We start from the raw sequence: 25,499 nt of genomic DNA, 5'->3' as shown, positions 1-25,499 counted from the left end.
AAACGTTACTTGCAGTTATTGCTGCAAAAGGGGGTCATACCAGATACTGAAAGCAAAGATTCACATACTTTTGCCACTCACAAATATTTAACTCCGGATAATTTTTCTCAATCAATAAATGACAAAGTATATATTTTTGTCTCTTTGTTTGATTGGATTCTCTTTGTCTACTTTCAGGATTTGTGTGAAAATCTAATTATGTTTTGGGTCATATTTATGCAGAAATATAGACAATTCTAAAGGGTTAACAAACTTCCAAGCAGCACTGTATATATTTTGTTCTATTTGTGTTAAGTTATTTATAATAAGGGAAGTGAAGTTTACTATTAAAGGATTAGTTTCTCATTTTCTCCTCCAACTTCAAAATCATCCTACATCGCTGCAGAAGTACCGAACCAGTGATTACAAAGTGAACGTGCAAAGAAGGTCAAACCCCTTTTATAAAAAAAACGGTAAAACAGCGATGTAGGACGGTTTAAAATGATTTTGAAGTTGGAGGAGAAAATGAGATGGGAGTTTTTCGATATACCCTAACTGTCATGAACCGGAATGCACAGAGTTCACGCAGAATTAGACAAGACGAGCGTTTGAGGTTAAAAAGTACATAAATTGTAATTTTTTTTTAGAAAATGACCGATCGTTCCGCTAGATAAGACCCTTATTCCTCGTCTGTGATCGTGTAGAACACTTTGAAGCTGCACTGAAGCTGCAATTTGGACCTTCCACCCAGTGAACCCCACTGAAGTCCACTATATAGAGAAAAACCCTGGAATGTTTTCCTCAAAAACCTTAATTTCTTTTTGACTGAAGAAAGAAAGACATTTCTTAATTAAAAAGACAAAATTATGAGGAAATTTTAATTCCGAAGTGAACTAATTCTTTAAGTGCACTGATGTCAGACTCATTTTGAATAATAAAGTTTATTGTTAAATACCCTGCCTCCACTACATAGGCCTATGTTTGTCACATCATTATACGTGTTTGATCACCACATTTAAGTTATCATTGCAAAAAATGTGTTTATGTATATATATTCTGTAGGCTATATACTGTATTCTATATACAGTACCAGTCAAAAGTTTGGACACACGAATGGGAAGTGTGTCCAAACATTTGACTATACTGTACTATAATATAGCCTACACATAAAGAATATCGGCCGATATATCGATATCGGTATTTTTTTACTCCCTAATATTGGTATCGGCATCGGCCCCCAAAAAAACCCATATCGGTTGGGCTCTAGCAAGCATTATGCAAATGTGTTAACCAGTGATGTGTAGCCATCACGGAAATGGGATTCGAATGACTATTGACTCATTCGGGCTGTTTAGAGATGATTCTTTCTTTTGGGAGGCAATAACTTTGTTTATTGTGCACTTTCGGCTTTACAACTTTGCAGATCGTTTGCATGCATACAACTACATTACACACTGCATAAAAGACAATATTCCAAATGGCATAATAAGGGCACTTTAATAGTGAATATGTGTTCCTTATTCTAAAGTGTTATCGGAGCTTTCCTTTTACACCAGCTTTTTCATTTAAAAGGGATCGCAATGCTAATTACATGGTCTTTTTTCCCCCACTCATATTTATTTTTATTTTTTTTGGTAACCACTGATATAACAGCCCATATTTGAATATATTTTGAGGTCATCAGCATTGGATGATAATCTTTGATAGTTTTCTATAACATATGCATCTATTGTTATTACAAGGGCAGTCCATCACACCACTCTTTAGTTACCCATATGAGCCATTAAAAACCCATTTGGTCTAGTCACCACAGTTTTGCATTAAAAACACTCAAAACAATCAGCATAACTTTTAAAAGTTAAATGTGGAGGAAGCAGAAATCATGGAGTAAAATTTTTAACATTCAAATCCAAATGCAACGAAGTGAATTCAGAGGCATCTAAAGAGAAACCATATAAGTTATAAAGCTTGAGAATTACTGTTCCACTCTGTTCATTGTGTATTCTCTGCCTCCTATCATTTGCATCCTTAAGTTTAGATGGTACTCCAAACCCTGCTGTATTCTGCAATCCCAGTCTGGTGTATTCTTCAATTTCTGAACCGCTTGCTTGGATAAATATGAGTTGTCATAATCGTAACATAGGACCATTCTAGAAGAAGTCTTTATTTAAAATAGATTGCTGGTTGTAAATATGCTTACAGAGATGCGTTTTCGCATGGTTAAACATCACAGGCTTGCCCTTTATCAGTGCGTTTGACAGTCTTGCCATGTGTCGCGTGCACCGCACAATTTGAATGACAGGTAACTGGCAGTCGAATAACCAAATTATTTAGTCATGGGTTTTAAACGGGCACGACGGCAAATGGATGTCAAGTAAATGATGCAATTTATTCCCCCTTTCCTCCTCCTTGCCAGGCGGGCTGCCATGGGACTTCTGCCAGCCTTAAATAAGTGTTACCCAGATGGCACTCGCATGACGCCCACTTGGTTACAGAATTGTTCCGCGGGAATAACTCGGCTTGCCACAACAAGCAATAGGTCAATTGAGCAGCGAGTGCCTGTTGCTTGACCCGTTTTGCATATGCAAATCTGCTAATGTTGTGTCATTTCGGTAAATTCCAGGGGAAAGCAGGCTCTCGGGGCTTCCTAAATGAATTGGAAAGGAGCCCAGTTAATGAGGGTGGAGGGGAGAGAGGTAAAAAGAGGAGATGTATGCTTCCTCTGCTCACTTCCTTCTGAGAGTACATAATTTCCAAGTGCCTCTGCTTTGCGCGAGCTGTGGTAAAGGGAAATGTCTGTAGTTGGGTTCTGGTAGTAATGGGATAGTCCAGTGGGCACTAGGATAAGTGATTTTTCACCCCCCCCCTCTTGCTCTATGGTCTTTTTGAACACAATTCTATTTTTAGGAGGTGTGGAAGACAATGCTGTTGAGTTTTCTCTCTCATTTCACTCCCTCAAGTTCTCTGCATCCCCTTTTGATATCTATTTATTATTCTCTCTTTTTCTTTCCCTCTCTTTCTGCTGTGTGTCCATCCTTTTCTCACTTTCACCTTCCAACCCAACCACTTTTATTTTCTGCCACACTTTTACACTTTATGGCATGTAGGTAGGCACGCTATGGCTGTGGCTATACAATTTTTTTCTGTCCTGTACAATTGTTGCTTGTGAGATTGTACAAAATGAACCTAATGAAGGCGTTTCTGACATTTGTCACAATTGACAGTTTTGACTGGCCGTTTTACATCAGTCTTGTCACGTTTTGACATCCTTAATGACAAAATTGAAATGGTACTGCAATATTATTGGCAATGCCAAAGAAGTGTTCGATAATATCAGAACTTTTGCTCTGTAACTTCATAAGCAATTTCTTATGATTCCTGAAATTTGTCTTCGCAGCAAAATTGTGGCAAAACTCTTACAAGCGTGTGCCCTGGCTTAAGTGAACGGTGTCCTCTGCATCTCCCCTAACATGCTACAGCTGTAATCGATGCTGCCCGGGCCGACAGCAGGAGTAGGACAATGTGGAGATGATTTTCTGCTGTCAAGACTTAAGTAAACAATCCAACAATCCATAGCTCCAAAACCTTTACAATTCAAGCTCAGCTTACAACAACCAAAGATCTTGTTTTCATTTTGCATGTTTTTTACCAAACATATGCTCACCTCATAAGAAGTTTTGTAATGTTATAGTATAACAAACGGAACATTTTTGGTTGCCCATAGATACCAAGATTGTCAAATTCAGAATTGAATTGAGAATGCCTTTTTGATGCTTATGGATTTAATTGAACTGCAAACAGAATGCAGAATTGTAATTTACATTTTGAGAAAGATAGATTGATTTGTATTTAATTTATATATTTAATCATATTTATTAATTGGACCATGATGCAGGAACACTTCATTTTGCAGAATGCATTACATGAGTTGATTCTCTTTCAATTTTAATTCAGTAAATTTTCCATTCAAAACTGTTCCATTTGAACTTCAAAGTGACCAATTTAATTCAAATTTAATTCAAATTCCAGCTCAAGAAACATTTTTAATGCTTTATCAAAAGTGTGCTTTCTCAAAAAAGAAAGAGAGCATGTTGGTGGGGATGTTTTTGTTTGTTAAGATGCCTTCATATCATTGGTGTTTTATTAAAAATCAATTAGAAAAAGAGAAATTGTTGGTTAATAAATGTGCCTATGAAATTTGCCTAGAAAGGGGTCCAGTTTGGGCTTTTCTAAATATATGCGTGAAGGGAGGAATAAGTCAAGGGAGGATTGAATCTGTGTGTTAGCATTTGATTTTGCAATCACTTCTCTGTACTGTAAGATACCAGTGTTGTTGTGTTTTTTTTACAGGCAGTAAAAATGATTGTTTTAGCACCGTACAAATAACAGCAATAATAATTGGATGTGCATTTAACCTCAATCATCAAAATGTAAATGTTGCGGATTCTCCTTTGGAATTTAATTATATCGCAGCTTGTAATCGACTATAAACCCAAACAAAACAATCAAAATACATATTAACAGGCTCAGCATGATAAGGAAACAATCTTCTAAACAGAGATAAACCATCTCACGTATTCCTCCAGCAACCCCCTCACCTTGTGTTTGCTCTTTTGTGATCTCTTTGAAAGCATCAAAAGATGCAAGCGCTCTCTAATGTTTCTCTTCCTCATGCCCAGAGAATAACCCCTCGATCACACTGCCAACATTCTTTTTTAAAAGCGCAAAGAAAGATGAATTTGGGCCATAAAGGCGCGTATCACAAGGGCTTTTTATCCTAAATGGTCCTTAGAATTGTTATCTATAGGGATGGCGCATTCCCAGCACTGTCGTGTTCAATCAAGTGTCCACTTAGCCGCGGCCAGGAGTAATTGTCCCCAAGTGGGCCACACACTGACCTGTTAATGTCTGTGTTGACCCTCTAACCTTGTCAGCACGTCTAAGAGAAGAGCTCTAAATCATTCTGATCTCCTCCGGCTCTTCCCGTGCTGCTGGGTTAAAAGGGAGATCACCGCAGGCAAACCACTCCCTTAAATTGTCCCATCTTGGGTAGGTCATTGTCTTGAGGATGAGGTCCAGATTCAGGATTCACACTTCTTTATCGCTGCACAATCATGGTGGTGGTAAATGTGTTCAGTACTGTGGAGTGCAATAGCAGCTGAAACACATAATAGCTAAAATGTAACTAACTGTACAATAATATGGTATGGTAATACAGTAAAACAATTAAAACACAGTATAAAGAGTACTTGCTGTGAGCAGAAGACTTATAATTTCATTTTAGTATGACTGGCACTTGCATATGCAAAACTTGCCGTCACAATGCTAGTTTTTGTGGTTGGATGCAAGAGCATTGCTGTTTGGTTGCTAAGGTGTGGCTCATGTTTATGCACTGATGTTTAATGTTTAAGAGTTAGGGGTTTTGAAAAACCACAGCACCACTAATACATTTTTTTTTTTCTGTGGTTCTTTTCAACACCTGAGTTTCTTATGTCTTTTTATCACTAAATATTTTTCACCGTATAGGGCCAGAGAGGAGATGGTCCAGAATTTGAATTTTTTTTTTTTAATTTAAAAAATAATATTGGGCATTATCTGAGTATAAGAAGCACAGTTTATGATACCATTATTTTTTAGATATTATTCTTGATTTGAAATGTTTCATTTTATAAAACAGTTTACACACTTTACTATCCCATGAGACCACAGCAGAGGACTTGTAAATGGTACAACTGCGATGCAACTGATGCTTGTAGGTCTTTTTAAGAGAGTCATTGAATTGTTAATTCAACTGATTCATTCAGTAAAAGGATGATTCATTGAATCATTCATTCAAGCGATTCATTCAAAAATGCTGATTTATTCAGGAATGAAATGCAACTTCTGAGTGTTTGCTCAGAGATCCGCAGGATTACTTTGCTGTGGCTTTTTTTGTAAATATTTTGTTGGTGGAAAAGATGTAACTGGCAATAATGCATCTAAAATGTAAGTTACTCCGTATTCTCTTTTCGTTTATTGCACTGTGGTGTAAAAGCAATATCACATGCGCAATCGTGCTGAGGCTCAGAACATAGCATATCAGATGGCATTCTAAGATAAAATAATTCCTCCGCAGGATTAGCTAATGCAGACACAACTAGGAGTAAGCAATTTCTAGGAGTTTCTTAATTTCCTATAAGTTTAAAGTTTCTGTGACTATGCTGAGTCCCGATTAGCCTGGCATAGCAACAGCGGCAACCAATTGTGCGAGTTAGAGGTAGGGGCGCAGGGCTAGTTATTTGACTGGCCAATGGCAGCCGAGGAGGATTGTTTTGAGAGATCTGTGTGAAAACAATTTATTTGGTATGCTGCTAAATGATCTGAATCAGATTGGAGAAGTTTGTTTTGTAATAGTGTCATGTGAAATATTAGGTTGCAGGTTTAAATTGCTCTGTTTTATTTTAGATTATGTGTCTCCTTGTGGTGGATGGGTAGACCACATATTTGATATAAAGCAGAAAGAATACTGTGAGTATAGTGTGTTTCTATCACACAGTGTGATTTTTCACCAGTCTTTTCGCAGTTGTGGGAAACTTGACACACAAATAATGGCAATTATCAAACTACTCTAAAGTGGCTGGTAACTGGTTTCTGTCTGAGACTGACAGGGACGGTAATTTGTGTGAAATGTGGATTAAAACCACATGTTGGAGATGCCGAGGTGTGTTGTATTGAGCAGTTAGTTTGCCACCAAAATGATGTCGCTGAGTCAAACCTGTGAGTTCTTGCGTGCCCTGAGGAAGATATTATTGCTTTGAGGTTGCTCATTCATACACAGAACATACATCTATCAATCAACATTTGTTTTTTGTGTTTCTTTTAATATTCCTTTGGAATTTGTATAGTTGCACTTTTTGCATAATGTATATATACAGTATGACCCCTTCATTTTTTCACGTTTTATGGTGGAGCCTTGTGTTAAAATTAATGCTTTAATGCTGGATACTTACTTGAAATGTATGTTAGACCCAGTTCCCAGTTGTTTCTAAGTAAAAATACATACAAATAAAACTATTCTTGACATACAATTATAGTTTAGAACTATAAAATAAATGTGGATTTTACACTGGATGACTAGCTGTTCAAAAATTCAGGGAGTCGATTAGTGAGTGAGACTAATTTATCAAGGTTTTTAAAACTTTGTCTTGTTGACAGCCATACACGTCTTTAGTTGTGTTTTACACATTTGGTTTTGTTTTATTTTCCTTCCTGTTTGTAAAGATGACATTTTAAAGGTTAATGTATGTGGCTGTTTTTTTGTTGTTGTTTTTTTGCCACTTCCTCTCTTTCAATGAAGATCAGATCATCCATCTCTATCCTGGAGTAGCTTCCATCTCTCTTTCACTTTCATGTGCCCTAGCTGCTCTTAATACTACAGTTACTACTCCCTCCTCTCTCTCTCTCTCTCTCTCTCTCTCTCTCTCTCTCTCTCTCTCTCTCTCTTTCTCTCTTTACCTGTAGCTATTTCCTCTTGCTCCTTTTAAACTCCCTATTTTTGGAATTCATTGATGTGAGAGTCATAAATACCAGTGAGGGGGCAGAGGGGTCTTTTGGGATCGTGTATTTTCTGCAGCAATGACAAGAACGCGGGAGGCTAATCTAAGCGGCTCTTATCTGAAGCTGCTTAGCGCCCGACGCGGAACAGAGGAATGTGGCCAGCTAAGGGGGTTAGCGCTAGCTAAATTCCAATCAGAGGAATGCCATGGAGATGAGCTGTAATGCAAGGGTTGATTTTATTGGGTCTGTTGGGGACATACTGTGAATATTTGGCTTCTAGGAGGGGACAGGCCAGAGTTTGTATGTAATTGAGAGTTCTGGAATGTTGAAATTGTACCATGTTGATCTGATGTGACACATATAGCTAACTATTTTTGAAGCTTTTTTTAAATTTATTTTTGGTTTATTTATTTATTTATTTTATTTATTTATGCATTTAGCAGACGCTTTTATCCAAAGCGACTTACAGTGCATTCAGTCTATAAATTTTTTACCAGTATGTGGTGTTCCCTGGGAATCGAACCCACGACCTTTTGCGCCGCTAACGCAATGCTCTTCCATAGTATGGAATAAAATACAGAAAATGTGGATAGACATAATCTTTTTTTTTTCCACTAAACGAGCACAAGGAAATATTTGAAAATAATTTATATAGTAATTGTCAAAATAATTAACATTTATATTATTAAATCTGAAAATGTGTTAAGATGCATTTAGGTCAGTTCTGGAATTAATTTGTCACCAAATTAAGCATTTGTGGTTGGATTTCATCACGTTTTTGCCTTTTTCCTTTCTCATTTGAGTCATCATCCAGGTTTATGTGGGTTGAGTGAATTTAAGGGACTTCCCCCACCTTTAGAGAATGGTATCAATTCCTGTTTGTAATTTTGCTGAAGTTAATATGCACTTGTGTCTCTCTCTTGTCTTTTTTGCTCATTTTGTATTTCAGATTGAGCTGGCTGCACCGTATCCAATGGTTCCGCCCCTTTGTTCCCTTTTCTGAATTCTGATTGGAACAATGGAACGTCAATCCCGTCCAAACAAGTGACTGTGGTATGTTATCTTCAGAATTTTTCCTTGAAACCACGCAAATGTATGTTTTCTGCTGTGCCACCTTTTTTTTTTTTTTGCATAGTAGTAAAACGGATGTACAGTATGTATTTTACTCTGACTACAACCAGTTTTTTTTTTTTTCTTTTTTGCACAGAGGTTGGTGTTTCATATGTCAGAAGACTTGATGATTTTATATGATGTATTTTATTGAATTATCAACTTTTGATTTAGAATTTTCTCATAAAATTTCCTAGGATAAATATAATTAGATAGAAATGAAGTCGGTGTTGACATATAGTAAGTGTGTTGTGGAAGAATTTGATGAGAAATGTTCTGAATTCATTCTGAAATCTCTACTTTTGAGACCTTGTTGAGATGTTTTCTGAAACTCTAGGCGTCAGCAGAGTCTCTGACTGCGTCTCATTTCGGAGGCTGCGTCCTCTGGAGGTCGCATTTGAAGGCTGCATACGTCATCAGGGCAGTCTCATTTAATAAAAGTAGCCGTTAAATTGCAAAGTAAAAAAAGAAATTACAGTATTTTACACCTCACAATGAATAACAATCAATTTTATTACGGTTACTTTTCTTAAATAAGACATCCTTGATGATGTATGCAGCCTACAAATGCGACCTCCGGAGGACACAGCCTCCGAAATGAGATGCAGCTTTTATTTGATCTCCATGAATTATTATTTGTGAAACAACTCATATCTGGCAAATTTGAGTGTAGTTTAAGGCATTGTTGAGCTCTCTTTCTGAAATTTTAGAGGGTATATGAGATTATTGGGGTCTTTTTCTCAGAAAAAATCAGGAGATATTTAGTTTCTATTTGCACAGCCTTTAACCTGTGGATATTTAGTATCTGGCAACTTTGAGCACAATTTGAAACATTGAGATCTCTTTTGTACTTGAGACATGTTAGATAAATTGAGTTGTTTTTTATAAGTCATGTCGAAGAAGAAGGAAGCTTAAGCAAGATCTCCATTTAATCTCATTAATGTCTCAATTTTTTTTTCTCCTAGACGGCAAAGAGATCATCTTTCTCTTGTCTACGAGAACACTCATCCTGAAACCCCAAACTTTCTTAAGATCTTTTTTTATCTGGGTTGTGTTTGTTCTCTTTACCCAATGGTTGGTACTTCTGCCCATTTGCCTTTGACCCACTTTTAGTGTCATTGTCCAACTTTCTACGCACACCTTGGCAATATAATCGCCATTGGCTCGTACATTTTTTAGTTTACTTTAGTAAATATTTTATATATATATATATATATATATATATATAAAAATAATTAATTCATTGTATAATAAAATAAGTGCAAATAAGTACCCAATTTGGCATTAGTTTTATTCCGCTCTGAAATGACATGTAATTTCAAAATTAGATATATAGATAGAACACATTAGTTAATTATTTAGCATTAATAAATTACGTAAAAAAATTTTACCCAATTTGTAATTATTTATATTTCTGCTCTGAAATGACATGTAATTTTTTTAATAATATTTAAACATTCTGTCATGTAATATTCATTCATTTTGCACCAGTTTACATTTTGCTGACAAAAATTACGTAATTTTTTAAGAATTTAAACATAATTTTTTCATGTAATTTTCATTAATTGTACACTATTTTACATTTTGCGGACCCAAATTACATGTCATTTTTAAATAGTATTTAAATATTATTCCATCTTGATTCACTCTCTGCCAGCAGGTGGCGCTTAAAGCGTTTCCGCTGTAAACAAAGAAGCGCTGCACATATGAACTAGATGCAAGATGAAAAGAAAAAATACCATCTAAACTTTTCTAAAGACAGTAAGTTCCCCTCAGACATGCATTCATATAAACTCCTACCCCTAATTGAATCGCGATTTGTTTGGCATCTCAACCGATTTGAATCGTCACATATTTGAATCGATTTTCAACCGGCTCGCGGTTAATCGTTACATCCCTAATACTACTACTAATTCTAGTACTATACTAACAATATACAACACATTAAGGATTGATGAGCTGCTGGGTTCATGAATATTAATCCCGTTGTCTGCTTTCGCTCAAACTGATTTGCTGAAATCAAAATCGGGATGGTAATAGATGAGCGCCAGCCAATGAGATTGCAGTTTGCGCATTAGTTCCGCCTAATACCGGAGAAACGGGCATATCTTCTGGTTGTTCTTAAAAGCTGAATAATTCTAAATGAACTAGTTATTTTGACAGGAATGACATCCATTGAGCTGAATTGAAATAGTACAGATCACTTGACGGAGAATGAAACTCTCAAGCTCTCAGATTGTTCAGCGAGTGGAAATTTATCTATGCTAAACTTGTAATTATCCTCTAACACACACACACACACACACACACACACACAGGTGAGTAAAATCTAAGAATTTATTAGCCAATGGCTAACAATAGACATTATTTAGTCACCCAGAGTGAAGATATAGTCGCTTATGCGAGTGATTTACTCGCAGTGTAGAGGGTTGCTGTCCCTTCACACTTATGTATTGCCATCAATGACTAGTCTTCCTGTCATCTTCACTTTGCAGCTTTGTGTGTGCGTGCTTGTATATTTGCAACTGGCAGAACACTTCTGTGCCATAGATCTGGAACGGTGCCAGTCCCCACCTTTCCCCCAATTAGAAGCAAACATGACATTTGTGCCGAGGTAATGGAATCCTTGCACAATTAAATCCCCCACTGCGAAGTGAAGTTGCTCCTTCCATCCCTCCATCCCTCTCCTTTCCTTTCATCCGCAGGAGGGAAGGCTGTGATGATGAGATCATCTCAGCACGTGGCCCCTTTATTCTGCTTTCCGTGTTACTTTTTGTTTTTAACTTATCCACATAAACATCTCTCTGCCTGGCAATTAATTACCACAAATGTCAATTAACCCCCTCCTTCTTAAAAAAAAAAATATTGTTGGAGAATTACATTTCAATTATAGAAATTATGTTGGAGGGCGGCAACATTAAATTGCTTTAATGAATTGTGCTGAAGGTGACAGTTGTTATTTTGCAGCCCGTCATGGTGGGGAACCTTCCGCCTGCTCTGATACAATGTGAAGTGGAGGATGAATAGAGGAAAACAGAAGGATGGGAATGAAATGAGTGTTGATAAGAACAGAGAGGATGCATTTCCTGCAGTAATGGTAGCCACTGTACGTAATGCTTCATTTGTGGGATACAGTGGGCAATGGTGTGAATCATTGTTCTGTGCCAGCAAAAGAGAAAGCACTTAGGGGTCTCTCTTTCTCTGTCTATCTCTTCCTCTCGTCCTTATTTGACTTGCACAACTGCTGATGGTGCATTTGCCCACCGGTTGTGCTCCAGGTCCGTTCCTCCATACATTATCATATATAAAGGAATAGTGCATGCAAAAATGACAATTCTGTCATCATTTACTCACCTTTATGTCGTTCCAAAACTGCATGACTTTATTTCTTCATTGTACTAGTTCTTTCCATGCAGGTAGTTCACATGGGGGCTGGCGCTTTCGAGTTTCAAAAAGGATGCAAAGAAAGGTGAAAGTATCAAAAACATGGTCCAAATGACTCATGCACTTTGATTCAGGTTTTCTGAATTCATACGATAAGTTTATGTGAGGTACAGTCTAAAATATACGTCACAAAAAAACAAACAAAAAAAAACTTCCTGTGCAGTGAGCTGTTAATCTGATTATTGATTCAGTGAGTCGAATTCAAGAACCGAACTTTGGTTTCAGTTTGATTCATTAACGAGTCATTTAGTCCTGTTCTGAGAACTAGAAGAACCGATTTTGGCTTCACAAATAGTGCGGATGTTGAAGAGAAGATTTTTGTATTTGTCTGCCAGACTATAAAATAGGGCTGGGTATCGTTCAAAAAATTTCGATACTGGTACCTTGACTTCGATAACTGGTTCCTGAATGATACTTTTTTTCGATACCAATTTTATGAAATCCATTTTAACAAGATTACATTACCTTAAAACTCATCTCCTGAGCCACTGCACAAAGGAACAAAATGTAACCTACACAATAAATCAGTGCAAATAGTTTTAATAGTTCAAATAGTTGTCAGTGCAAAATGAACAGTTTTAAGTCAGTATGTGAGGATCACTGCTGCATACTTAAGATCTTTAAATCACTCAGCAGTTCTTCAAAAAAATGAGCATGTCTGCTTTTTCAGGAGACAGACAAGCCCTCTCTTCAATGATGATGTCCTCAGGACTAATTGTCCCTAGGCTACGTTTACACTTGTGTGTTTTCGTTTTAAAACGCATAGCTTAGACGGAATCATCATTTCTATTCACTTTCCACTGATTTACGCAATCTGATGAACATTAGCTGCCCGTGTTTTCTCTTCCACGATCGCTGTTCTGACTCAGAGGAAGCTCATTTGCTGCTCATATGTCACTCATATTACATGTTCATAACCCGCCCTGTCTCCGACTACGAACATGCGTTACACTTCCAGAAAAACATTTACAGGGATGAAACATGAAGCTAGGAAACACGCGATTACGATAGTATATGATTTGTATGTGATTTTCATGAGATTCTGCCTATTTTTTATAACAATACAGTGTGTTTACATGAGAAATGCTAAGCAGGTGTAGCGATTAGCTTGATATAAAAGGCTACAAATAACATTTCTGCAGCATTATATGACCAAAACCCTCATTCGATCGCAATTTGAGGTTATTATAAACACTCGATGGTGGTTAAAAGTGAGTTTTGAGTAAAAATATTAGTATAAATAGTATACATTTTATAAATTGCCTTATGTAGCATGATGCTACAGTGTGAATTAATGGTCACGTAACACTAGGGGTGGGAATCTTTAGTCACCTCACGATCTGATCCGATTCCGATTCTGGGAGTCACTATCCGATTCCAGAACGATTCTTGATCTACTTTCCCCCCCTTATTAAATAATTAGTTTACCGACTTGAGAATCTTAAAATCCTTACATAAGTAATTAAGTACTTTTTAAAATAATTACAAATTGAAAAAAAATTATTAAAACAGTTGTATGTTAAGAATTTTAAACTAATATAACTTCAAAACATACAAGCAAGTAGCAAATAATAAAGAGGAGCATAGAAACATATTACAAACAACAAACAAAGAGTGCTTTCAGTATTTAAGATTATCTGAATGTTTTCCTTTCAAGAACTGTGAGTGATTTTTCTTCATCTTTACTGTTGTTTTTTTACTATGACATCATAGACAGCGGGAGATCTATTAAAGGGTTAGTTCACCCAAAAATGAAAATGAGGCTGTGTTTTACTCACCCCCGAGGCATCCTAGGTGGATATGGCTTTCTTCTTTCAGACGAATCCAGTCAGAGCTATATTTAAAATTGTCCTGGCTATTCCAAGCTCTATCATTGCTGTCAGCGGGTGTTGCAGTGCTTCAGTCCAAAAGAAGGAAATAAAAAGCACCCATCCATAAAAAACGGCTCCAGGGGGTGAACAAAGGCCTCTTGTAGCGAATCGATGCGTTTTTGTAAGAAAAATAACCATATTTAAAACGTAATAATCAATTTAATCTAGTTTGTGTGAGATTGGAATTGGAAGCAAGCAGAATACGGGTGTTTCTAAAGCAAACTCAGCTCTTCTGTCAGACGAATCCAGTCGGAGTTATATTAAAAATTGTCCTGGCTATTCCAAGCTCTATCATTGCTGTCAGCGGGTGTTGCAGTGCTTCAGTCCAAAAGAAGGAAATAAAAAGCACCCATCCATAAAAAACGGCTCCAGGGGGTGAACAAAGGCCTCTTGTAGCGAATCGATGCGTTTTTGTAAGAAAAATAACCATATTTAAAACGTAATAATCAATTTAATCTAGTTTGTGTGAGATTGGAATTGGAAGCAAGCAGAATACGGGTATTTCTAAAGCAAACTCAGCATCATCGCGCATCTGGTTAAAAACTAAGCTCAGAATCGATTCTGAAATTCTCGTTTTCCTTGATGCCTCACCAGAGCCAATCACCAGCACATGATTTAGGCACATCATGCATGCTTACTGGTTCACTGACGTTGACAAGATGAATCTCCTTATAGGCATCGAAATTTGGAACCGAACAACAAAACATGTTTCGATACCCGATAGTATCGAGGCAATTCGGTCGGTGCCTAAAGAGTATTGAACACGATACCCAGCCCTACTATAAAATGGCTGAAAAAATATTTCATAGACTTACATTGTGACTTTTGACTTGGACCATAATTTATTGCAAATTGTGTGTTCAGAAGCTTTACTCTTACATACATTTTAAATTTACATTTATTAATTTAGCAGACACGTTTATCCAAATTGACTTACAAATGAGGAATTCAACAAATGATCATAAAGAGGCAATAAACACAAGAAGTGACAATAACTGCGGCTAGGATCATATTAGTCTTTTTTTACAGTGCAACGTCTTATGTGTTGTTATACTCTTTGTATCTCTGACAGTTCACTAAACAAAATTATAGTATGCATATATGTGTGCATGTGGGGAGGCATAAAAAATAGCTCACAAAATAGAGAGGTCGCTGAACCATTTATTTTTCCAGTTGAAGGTTAATTTGAAGCAACAATAAAACGGATGTTACCATTTCCTCATCATCTTTTGTGGGTAATAAACTTCGGACTGTCTCAGCATACCCCTGCACTTGAGTTGGACTATAAGACATCTCCGTCTATTCTCACCATCAGTGATTAACATCTCACTTTGCTGACGATGATTCCTTGTTCAGCTGATTGTAAAGTGATAGAGAGAAGTATTAAATTGGACCTTGATGCTCATCATAAGCAAATTTCAACGTATAGGAAGAAGAAATCGCAAATGAGATCTCTATAACATCTCTTTATTTGTCATTCACAATGGAAATGGAAAGTGACTTTTGACTCCTGATTGTCAGGGTTTTCTCTGAATAAACACCCGAGAAGTCTCACATGTACAGTATTTCATCTAGAGCATTGGTTCTCAATCTTTTTGATGCAATCTTTTTAGGCACCCATGTTTTGGCCAATATATTTCTTCTCATATTTCATTCTGCAGTTATGACAATTCTGCTTGTTTTCAAAATTTTTTATTAACATAAAATGGTATTGTTGATATAATTAAACAATTTATTTAGTGATTTCTATAAGAATCAAAATTCTGATGCTGTAAGTTTTTCCAATAAAAATAATATTTATTGAGAGGGAAAAATGTAACAATTTAAAATAATTTTAAGTAAAAATTTTTTTGTTTGTTTAATGTTTAAATTTTTAAGTATTTAGGTTTTTCGAATTTAATGCCCTGTCCCCCATTTGAGAAACCACTGCTCAAGAGTTTCAAAATAGATTTCAACAATGTCTCAAACTTTGCCCAGATTTATTAACATGTTTGTTTGTGATCAATGGTCAGAGATTTCAATATGAACTAAAAAATTATCATAAAATCCTCCCAAAACCAAATATCTGCTCTATTCTATCAACATTAATATTTTAGCTTTCTACACTTATTGTATGATGACAAATTGTGTCTGTTTTCATTCTAGGGGCAACATCTGAATTTTTGAAGGCGAACTTTGATTGTGGCATAGCTCCAATAAGTCTTCTGGGCTAAAAAATATCAACCCTTAAGCAATAAAATTATCCTCTGGGATTGGTTTGACAGATATATGATTATTGTAATTATACCATTGCCCATCAGTCAGTTGGGCAGAAAAAGGCTGTTTAGTGAATTGAGCAGATTGAATCATGTTTTGGCCACTTGCTTATTTGTGGCTTTGCAATTAACAACAGCCTAGCAGACTCACACACAGTTCAAGACCACCCCGACAGGCATGGAAATGCAAGTACTGTGTGATGTTTTTCTTTTTCCAAGCATCTGCTTATTGACTGGCATCCACAGAGCTGGACGTACAAGCACACATTTAGATTGGGCCTGCAGCCCTCTGACCAGGCGACTGAAACTCAACACTCATTTAGCAGTGGCTCAACATAAGGCCCACTTCACAACTTAACACAGCACACACACTTAGAAGTTCATTAGATCAGTATCCTGTCTTAATTGCCTCTGTGTAACACACACCACAGGCTAATGCAGGGGGTCTCAATGCTGGATATGTCCACCTTTCTCAGAGCTGTTTTTAGGAATGTTTTTGTGCGCCCTTGTTGTTGCAGCAAGTTTGTTTCCCAACCTATCATATTTCAGTTTCTCATTTAATTTCACTTTTCTTTAGTAAGACCTCAGATGATTGATAAACAAATCTGCTTATATTAATTTTTAAACGTGTCATCTTTTAGAAAAGGTCAGTGCTGAAACATTTAATTAGTAATGCATTTTCTATTGTTTTCTATTCTAGATTATCAATGATTTTTGCAACAATGAAAAATTTAATTGGACCACAGAAGGTGGTCTTGAATATCTCACTAGACTCAAGTAAAAAAACATGGTTCATATGACATTTAAGCAACAACTTTGTCTCAGATGTTTCTTCTTAAAATAAAAATAGACAAATTAGCTAATAGTTGTCATATGACAAAGAGGCTCCATTTCATTCAGCAATTCAAAAATGTTCCTACTTTATTTAGGATGAAATGAAAATAGAAACAAAAGAGATGGTTGTTAAGGTAGATGGCATAGCTCAATTTTCAATTTGATGAAAAATGTTTTGAATTCAAATTTAAATTTCTGACTTTTGATCGCAGACTCTGGTATACTGGAAAATCAGAGCACACTCTTTAAAAAAAAATAAAGCTTCTTTATTGGCATCTGTGATTCCATGATGAATCCATGGAACATTTCCATTGCACAAAATGTTTTATTTATTTGTTTATGGTGGAAAAATATTCTTTAGATTATTAGATAGTCTTCACACTAAGTAAGTTGGTTCAGTTTTTCGAGAGATCTCATTTGTGAATTTCCTTTCCGTGGGTGTGTTAGATTAGGTCTGTATTATAACGCAATACAGACGTACTTTAGTGGAGTTTATTCACTGCAGTCTTATTCACTGTCCCTTTTCCGCTTTCACAAAAGCTTTCAGTTACACCTAGCTTCGTAACTTCCTGTTTAGCTAGGTGGCTGGCCGGCGGTGGGCCGATGTCGTAACGGTGAGTATCAGGAAAAGAATACACACGCCTGGGATGGAGTCCCAGGCAGCTGGCCCAGTGTGTGTGTGTGTGTGTGTGTGTGTGTGTGTAGGAAACAGCAGAGCAACTTGCAGCGAGCAGCAAATTAACTCTCATATCTCCTATCTCTCCCCTCTCTTTTCACTTTCCTGTTTGGACTTGTGATTGGAGGCACAGGCTGTGACAGTTGATGGAAGAAGAGAATGAGAGAAAAAGTGCAAATAAAAGGGAAAGCATTTATTTACAGTGTGATGATGCTAGTTAAGGATGCGGTTTCACACAGTATGTGCCCCCCCTCCTTCGGTCTGATAGGGGGCAGGCTGGAGCTCGGGGTGGTGGCCTGTATTGTGGAGCTGGTCTGGATTTTGGGCTGGGCCCTTTAGCACACTCTCAACGTGTTTCCTGTATGGGCAGAGAGATGAGAGCAGGTTAGCGCAGGTCACTGGGAAAGAGAACGGAGGGGAAGGACTGTGATCGAGGGTGTGTGATTGTGGGGGGTGTATAATTGTCTCAGATATGTAGAAAGGTCATGTGTTGGGTTTTTTGGGGCTCTTTACCTTTCTCGTCACCGCAGTGAACCAAACGTAGTCCCACAAGCAGAATCAATCATCATACCACTGCTGTATAGCACTGAATCAGCGATTAACATGTGCCGCCCATAGTCATTTGAGGTGTTTGTAATTACAAACCATAAAAATTATCAACAGGCCGATGTAAATCAGAAATACCCTTTTTTCCCTAAAACCTCCTTCTTGTCATATCTGTGTTTAGAGCGCAATGAGACATTGGATCTACTTTTTATTCACGGATCGCTTGTCTAAATAGGGGAAGTGGCGCACTGACCGTTTAGCCTTGTGCTAATGACGAATGCTGAGAAGTTTGAGCTGAGAGGGCAGACTTTGGGTAATGATGAAAGCTTTAGTATGGAGATATGCTGCTAGGTTCAAGGTGCTATGATTTGTCCTTGTTAAACTACATTCTGTTTGCTTGTAGTCGGTGAGGTTCTGTGTTTGATTGAACAGCCTTTGCCATATTTTTGTGCATATAATTGGATGCAGAATTCCTACAGAATAGTGTTTTTCCATCCTTTCATATTCACAAAAGTTGAAAACTTTGATAGTTTATGGTCAGTAAGATTTTTTAAAAATAAGTATTTTATGCAAGACGCCAATACGGTGGAATTTATTTGACTAAAAGTCAAAAACAACTATTATTGCAATTTAACAATAATGATTTTTTTTTAATGTTTTAACATTTTTTAGTATTTTTTTTTTAGTATTTTTTGATGTATAGAAAGTTTAAAAGAACATCATTTATTTGAAATAGAAATCTTTTGTAACATTATAAATGTCTTTACCACCATTTGTTAAAACAATTGCTGAATAAAAGCATCAGATTCTTTTAAAATATTACTGACCTTGAACCTTTGAACTGCAATGTATGTATGTGTATATATCACAAAAAATAACTTTGTTGCAAATGTGTATCCTTACATACTAGTCTGTATCTTAATGAATCATTCAAAAATGCTCACAAAAAGGACAAATTCTTAACTTAATGAACTCACTAAAAAAGTCAGAGCGCCTCTGAAAATCTGACTCGCTTACTGAACTGATTAAACTTAAACCATACTGACCTGATTACAATGTATAGTTAAAAGAATCGGCCCTTAGGAATTATTTGTTTGTGATTTGGTCCACACTGTATTGGTCATATCAACACATTGGTCATACTGTAAAATATGATTTTTTGCCTATACATTTATAACTACTATTTATAACTAAAATTCTGTAGTTTTTACAAAATAATTTTGGCAGCTGTGGTTGCCAGAATAAGTTTGTAAAAAATACAGAAAAACTGTAAACACATTTACGGCCCAAAACTGTACATTTTACAGTATAAAACTGTAATTTACAAACAAGAAAATTTGAATGTAAACCAGTAAATTCAACAATGCACACTGCTATTAAAATCTGTTTTGTACCTTTAACATACCGACAACCACCATAATAATGCAGGTGGTAAAAGAGAAAGCCACATGAAGAATCAAAGCTCATCAGAAGTAGCTTCGCCACAAGCAGATGTATATACTAATATATAGAAGGTGCACGGAGTCATTCATGAAAACACAAAACACCATCATGGTAACACACAATACTTAAATAATGCATTAAACTTTCATTAAACAACAGAAGATGTAACATAAAGCCCAAATATACATAACTAATAACAAAAACTATTAAAAAAACATGATTATTTAAACAAAATACTTTCAAATGTGGAGTGTCATGCAGGGAATTCTGGGAATATCAGTTTACAGTTTTTGACTGTAAATTATACATTTATTTGTTATTTTTACTTCTAAAAACGGTAAAATTAACAGCATTTTACTGTAAAATTACATGAAATGTCTGGTTAGATATTTTACAGTTTTTCCCTGTATATAGTACGGGAACTTACTGTTAATCTATTAACATTTTTTTTCCGTAGTGTTTTTACAAAATTTTACAGTTAAAATTACACTTATTTTTTACAGTGTGTTTTATAATATCAAATATATAAATTAATACTTTTATTCAGCAAGGATGCATGGCAGTAAAGACTTTTGTTGTTATAAAACAAAAATCTATTTAAAATAAAAGCTTTCCTTTGAAGTGTTGTTCTTTTGAAAAAATAAAAAATATTAGGAGGACCTTTGAAAACATTTTTTTAAAACATTGATAATAATAGGAAATGACTCCTGACTACCAAATCAGCATATTAGAATGATTTATGAAGGATCATGTGACACTGAAGACTGGAGTGACGGCTGCTGAAAATGTAGCTTTGCCATAACAGAAGTAAATTATATTTTAAAATATATTAAAATATACATTTTATTTTAAATCATAATATTTTACAATATTACTATTTTTGATTTAAAAAATACAGCCTTTTTGAGCATAAGATACTTCTTTCAAAAACATTTTTAAAAATCCTACCCAAACTTTTGAAAGGTAGTGTAATACTGTTTAATAAAATAGAAATGCTTTATGTAATTAAAATATAATTTTATATAATGACATTTTAATCAGTCATCATTAAATATTTATTTTTGACATTTTATTTTGAATGGTACACTAGGAAGTTCCCCAAAGAAGAGGGGCAACAGCTTGCAAAATTACACCAGCAAGGCTCAACCGTTCATTGCCCCAATGTGTGAGAGCATGTGCGCTAACTGCTAGGCTACAGCTCCACTAGAGCTTCATGTGGCTGACGTGTTCATGCCTGTCCCCTGGAGAGCAAGAACAGGAATCTGTCCATTAAAGCAGTCTCTGAGAACACTAGTGTACACTAGGCCAGAGGGGACAAGAACAGTAAATCTGTGAAAGTGGATCTAGACCTGACAAACATGTGCAGAGCTGAGAAATACAAACAAACAACAGGCCTGTTTGTCTCCCTGTTGGGTTACAGAAATACACACAAATGTACACCCACCCACACACACACACACGCACACACAAACACAAAACACTACAGCTTATGCTTCCTGAGTAGAGTTGTAGCATTTCTGTCTTGTGGCTCTTTAGTTTCTACTCTTGTAAACACAATTCGCGTCTCTGTGTTTTGAGTCCATTATCTAACAGACCCAACAGTCAGTCAATACAGTCTTGCGGGTCGCACCATTCTGCATTGATGTATGTATTTATGTGCTGCATTCAGAAAAGAGTTGCTCTTTTGTGAATATGATGTAAACAGGCATGTCAATAAACCCATAAGCCGTATCAAGCTACAGTAGCTATTAAAAAAGGCTAATATCTGTGGCTGATTTAAAAAAAAAAAATAATGTTAACGTGGCATTGTAAAAAGAGACGGATTATCTATGTGGCAGATTGATCAGCGGGTAGAGACCCCATTATCTCTTTCCGTGTTAATTACAGTGTGCTCAGCTTGCATGTCAAAAGACGGATAACTGACGAAGGTAAAAGACCTTATTTATGCTTTCGTACTCAGCTGGCGACAGCTTTCCCCTCTCTTTTTTTCGCCTCCTCAGCGCTGTATATTTATCGTTCAGTAATATTACACTGTCAAAGACGATCATCTCCGTGGAGATATTATTCGCTATCGTCACCTTCACAGGCATCCATTTGGACCCGCTCGCTCTCAAGTTACTGACTCTTCCTCTGCATGCGGAGTGGCTGAGCAAATTTGCGCAGGGATTTTTGGTCGTCCCCTGGGATGCCAGAAAGGTAATTCGGGTTGGGTAAATCAATATGTGGGCAGCCCAGTCATACCACAACGCAGAGACATGGCACCCATCTCAGAATGCCCTGACGTTTTGTGGCTTTCAGTGGGGTCACATTTTGCTAACGGAAAAAAGAAAAGTAGAAAAACATAGGGGGAAATTTCAGTCGCAAGCATCCAGATGAAGTCGATGCTCACCTGAATAGTTTTGAACGAACTAAAGCATTTTGAACTAGATTCGAAATTAATCATCGTCCGTACATAAACATTTGGGCCTTCGTTATAAAACAAAAGCAGAATGTGTAAATTGTTGCAATGAATTGAATAAATCAATTTAGGTAACATCATTTTGCTCAGGTTTGTTCATTTAAAAAAAAGTTTGTCATTTTTACAGAAAAAGACTAAAATACTACAATAAAAACTTATTAGCTGTAATTTTTTATTTTGCTGTAAAATACATGCTTTTTGAAAGTAAAAACAATAATTTACCATATAATTTATGGTAAAAAAAAAACAAAAAAAACATTAACAGGGCATTCCAAGAGGTCCTGCCTGACAAATTGTATATGATTTTTTTTAAAATAAGTTTTTATTTTTTTTCATTTTTCTTATTAATGATGTACATTGGTCTTGTGTCACATTTTATGTTTAGTTAACGTTTATTGCATTTTGCATTTATTGCATTGTAGTGTTGTGTGTTACCCTGATGGTGTTTTGTCTTTGTGTGTATAACTTTGTGCGCCAGCTATATAAGAGTATTGCCATTTTTATGGAGGGGCCACTTTCAGTGAACTCTGATTCATCATGTGGTTTTCTGTTTTACCACCTATTATTATAGTGGTTATTAAGAGATTTTACAGTAAAAAGCAGATTTTAGTATTTTAGATTATTTTAACATTTATATCACTTAATGAAATGTGTAGTTTTAAGTTCTAAAATATACAGCCACCAATATGCCATTGAAACATTGTCACCGTATTTTTAATGTTGAATTTCTGGCGAACACAGCTGCCAGCTTTAACAGTTAATTTAACAGGATGTTTTTTACAGTGTGGTTTTACTCTTTGAAATTAGCCCAGGTACATCAAAAAAACTGTGGAAGATTTTGTTTAGCTAGTGTTATAGATATCATTTAATGTTTAATGCGCTAACAAAAGTTTTTAGCTTGTATTTAACATGCATGTTAGATACGGTATGTTAGATGTCAACAAACAAAAAACAAGATGTGTGATGTTGAGAGTTTACGAAGATAGACTGAAAACAGTCACGTAGCATAGACCTATGCGAGATCACGCAACGTGTTTATTGCTTGCGCGGTGTGCTGACGGGCCCCTTCTTCTAAAACACACAGCAGTGAAACCCCCATGAAGGGACTTTTCAACCCCATGTTACAGATCTTTTTTCCTTTTTTCTTTCTTCTTATCACAAAGCGTGTGGTGTGAGAGGTAACATCACAGCAGTCTTTCCTGTGGTTTTGTCTGTCAGACCTGCAATTTTCAGGCCTGTGTTTGCATCTCTCACCAGAAATAACACTGTGTTATGAACCCTCACATACACACGCATTCTCTCGCTCTCCCTTTCAAAACCATTTATGCTTTTCATCACTTCCTGTCTGTTGACCAGACTGAAACAGTTTTCTGAAAGGCTGTCTGGAGTCAAGCTTGAGAAACAGAATTGGGTAAACAAACAAAAAAAAAAGTAGATTCTATGGTTTTCTTTGTACAGACAGGTTGTTCTGCCCAGGACTGTTTGTGCAATATTGTGCAAGGTGAATGTCATTGTTTTGTCATTCCTGCGATGATAACGTTATCACCCATTACTGCACCACGTCTGAATGAGAGATATTTTGGTATGTTGTGTGTTGTACAAAGGAATTTACTTGTTTTTTTTATGTGTGTTGGAATATTTGTGTATCTGTCGTGTAAGTGAATTAGAGTGTTATAATGGCTATCACGTCAGGAGTCATACATTACAGTAAGATGTCAGAGCATCACCTGGTGGACTAGCGCAGAAAATAGGCCCTCGTGCAAACACTCACATGCAGTATAACTATGAGTTATCATTTCATGCCACATATTGACATCTCTGAATTGATTTCAACTCAGTTTGTCTCATTAACATTTTTATTTACGGCTGATTTAAGCTGAACCATATAGTCATATAATCATATTATATATAATCATATATAAAGATTGTAAAAAAAAAAAAAGACTTTATTTCATGTAATTGTGACTTAATGTATCCCTCTTGCGACTTTGTATCTTACAATGTGACTTTCTGAATTTCTTTTTTTAATCTTTTATTTCTATTGAACATAATTTCTTATTTTTAGCTATATTTTACAATTAATTTTTATTTTTAAACTTTGTGGCAGAAACGGGCTTCCAAAAAATTTACCTATAACTGCTGTGTGTAATTTCCATGTCACTAGCAGCACCAAATGTAACTGCAAAAAAAAAAAAAAAGATTGTTTCCAAACAGATTGGCAGACCACTCCCCCTCATCTTCTATTGGTCAGCCAAACAGGTAGACCTGCCCCGAAACCCAAGCTATTGGTTAAAACTGAAGTTGAATTAACTCAATATACTGAAATTACTATAGCTGCTAATGTGTTTATATTGTGTAAATTTGAGAAAAACCATCTACAAAAGGTGTACTTATCATATAAATAATACAAGAAAAAAGTTATATTATACAATATAGAATATTTATTGTAAAACTATATTTAGATATATATTTTTATTATTGTGTTTTTCAAATTTGTGTTTATGTATAATAACCATATTCAGGTTTTTTTTATAACAATTTTTTTTTAAGATAGCATCCCCATATACGTCCCAAACTTGTACAATACTACTAGGCGACACCTCCAACATTAAAGGGATAGTTCACTCAAAAAAAAAAAAAAAAAATTCTGAAGAATGTTGATGACCAAACCACTACCATTGACTGCCATTCTATGGATGAAAAAAAATTCGGAGACACTTCTCAAAATATCTTCTTTTATGTTCCACAGAAGACAGAAAGTCGCTCAGGTCTGGAATGACATGAGGGTGAGTAAATTATGACAGAATTTTTTTTTTTGGGTGAACTGTCTTTTTAATAGGAACATTCTAATATCTTATAAATTATGGGTGATCTATATTTTTGCAAACGGAACAAAGTTTGGTAAAATGCAAAGCTTAGTGAGACTGAAGTGTCTGTCTAATAATATTGTGGTAGTTCAAGCTTAGACAGAGTATCCGACTAGGGATGTAACGATTCACTCAAATTCGATTCACGGTTTTGATTTCACGATTCGATTCACGATTATTTTATTTTTTTTAACAAAATGAGATTTAAGACAAATTATAAATTAAATGTGTCCTTTTATTATTGCTTGGACAAAATGCTGCACATTTCTTTGTGAAATTGAAATATAACACTATAATAATATACTAATATAGCACTTGCATATTACTGCTCTTTTGTTGGTTTTGATTGCTTCTATTGTCCTCATTTGTAAGTCGCTTTGGATAAAAGTGTCTGCTTAATGACAAAATTTAAATATAATGTAAATGTAAATAACAAAACAACATTGAAATTTTAAAACAAGCCCCAAATTAAATAAATAA

General features: G+C 35.8%; 1 long non-coding RNA gene across 2 annotated transcripts in view; it reads left to right on the top strand.

Moving 5' to 3' along the window:
• Positions 1-24,932, top strand: part of LOC107732043 (uncharacterized) — a 31,828-nt gene extending 6,896 nt beyond the window's left edge. Inside the window, exons 2-3 of one of the 2 annotated variants that reach the window (XR_001638827.1) lie at positions 8,465-8,568; positions 24,902-24,932. This is a non-coding gene — a long non-coding RNA (uncharacterized LOC107732043). Of the gene's footprint in view, positions 1-8,464; positions 8,569-16,085; positions 16,155-24,901 lie in introns of those variants that run through there. The other variant, XR_001638826.1, reaches the window with a different exon arrangement.
• The last annotated feature ends 567 nt before the right edge of the window (positions 24,933-25,499 follow it).

Source organism: Sinocyclocheilus rhinocerous, unplaced genomic scaffold (assembly GCF_001515625.1).
Source record: "Sinocyclocheilus rhinocerous isolate Xijiao unplaced genomic scaffold, SAMN03320098_v1.1 scaffold1000, whole genome shotgun sequence".
In the NCBI taxonomy this organism is placed as follows: Eukaryota; Metazoa; Chordata; class Actinopteri; order Cypriniformes; family Cyprinidae; genus Sinocyclocheilus; species Sinocyclocheilus rhinocerous.
The sequence above is the reverse complement of the archived record's forward strand: the minus strand, read 5'-3'. Positions and strand labels throughout refer to the sequence as shown.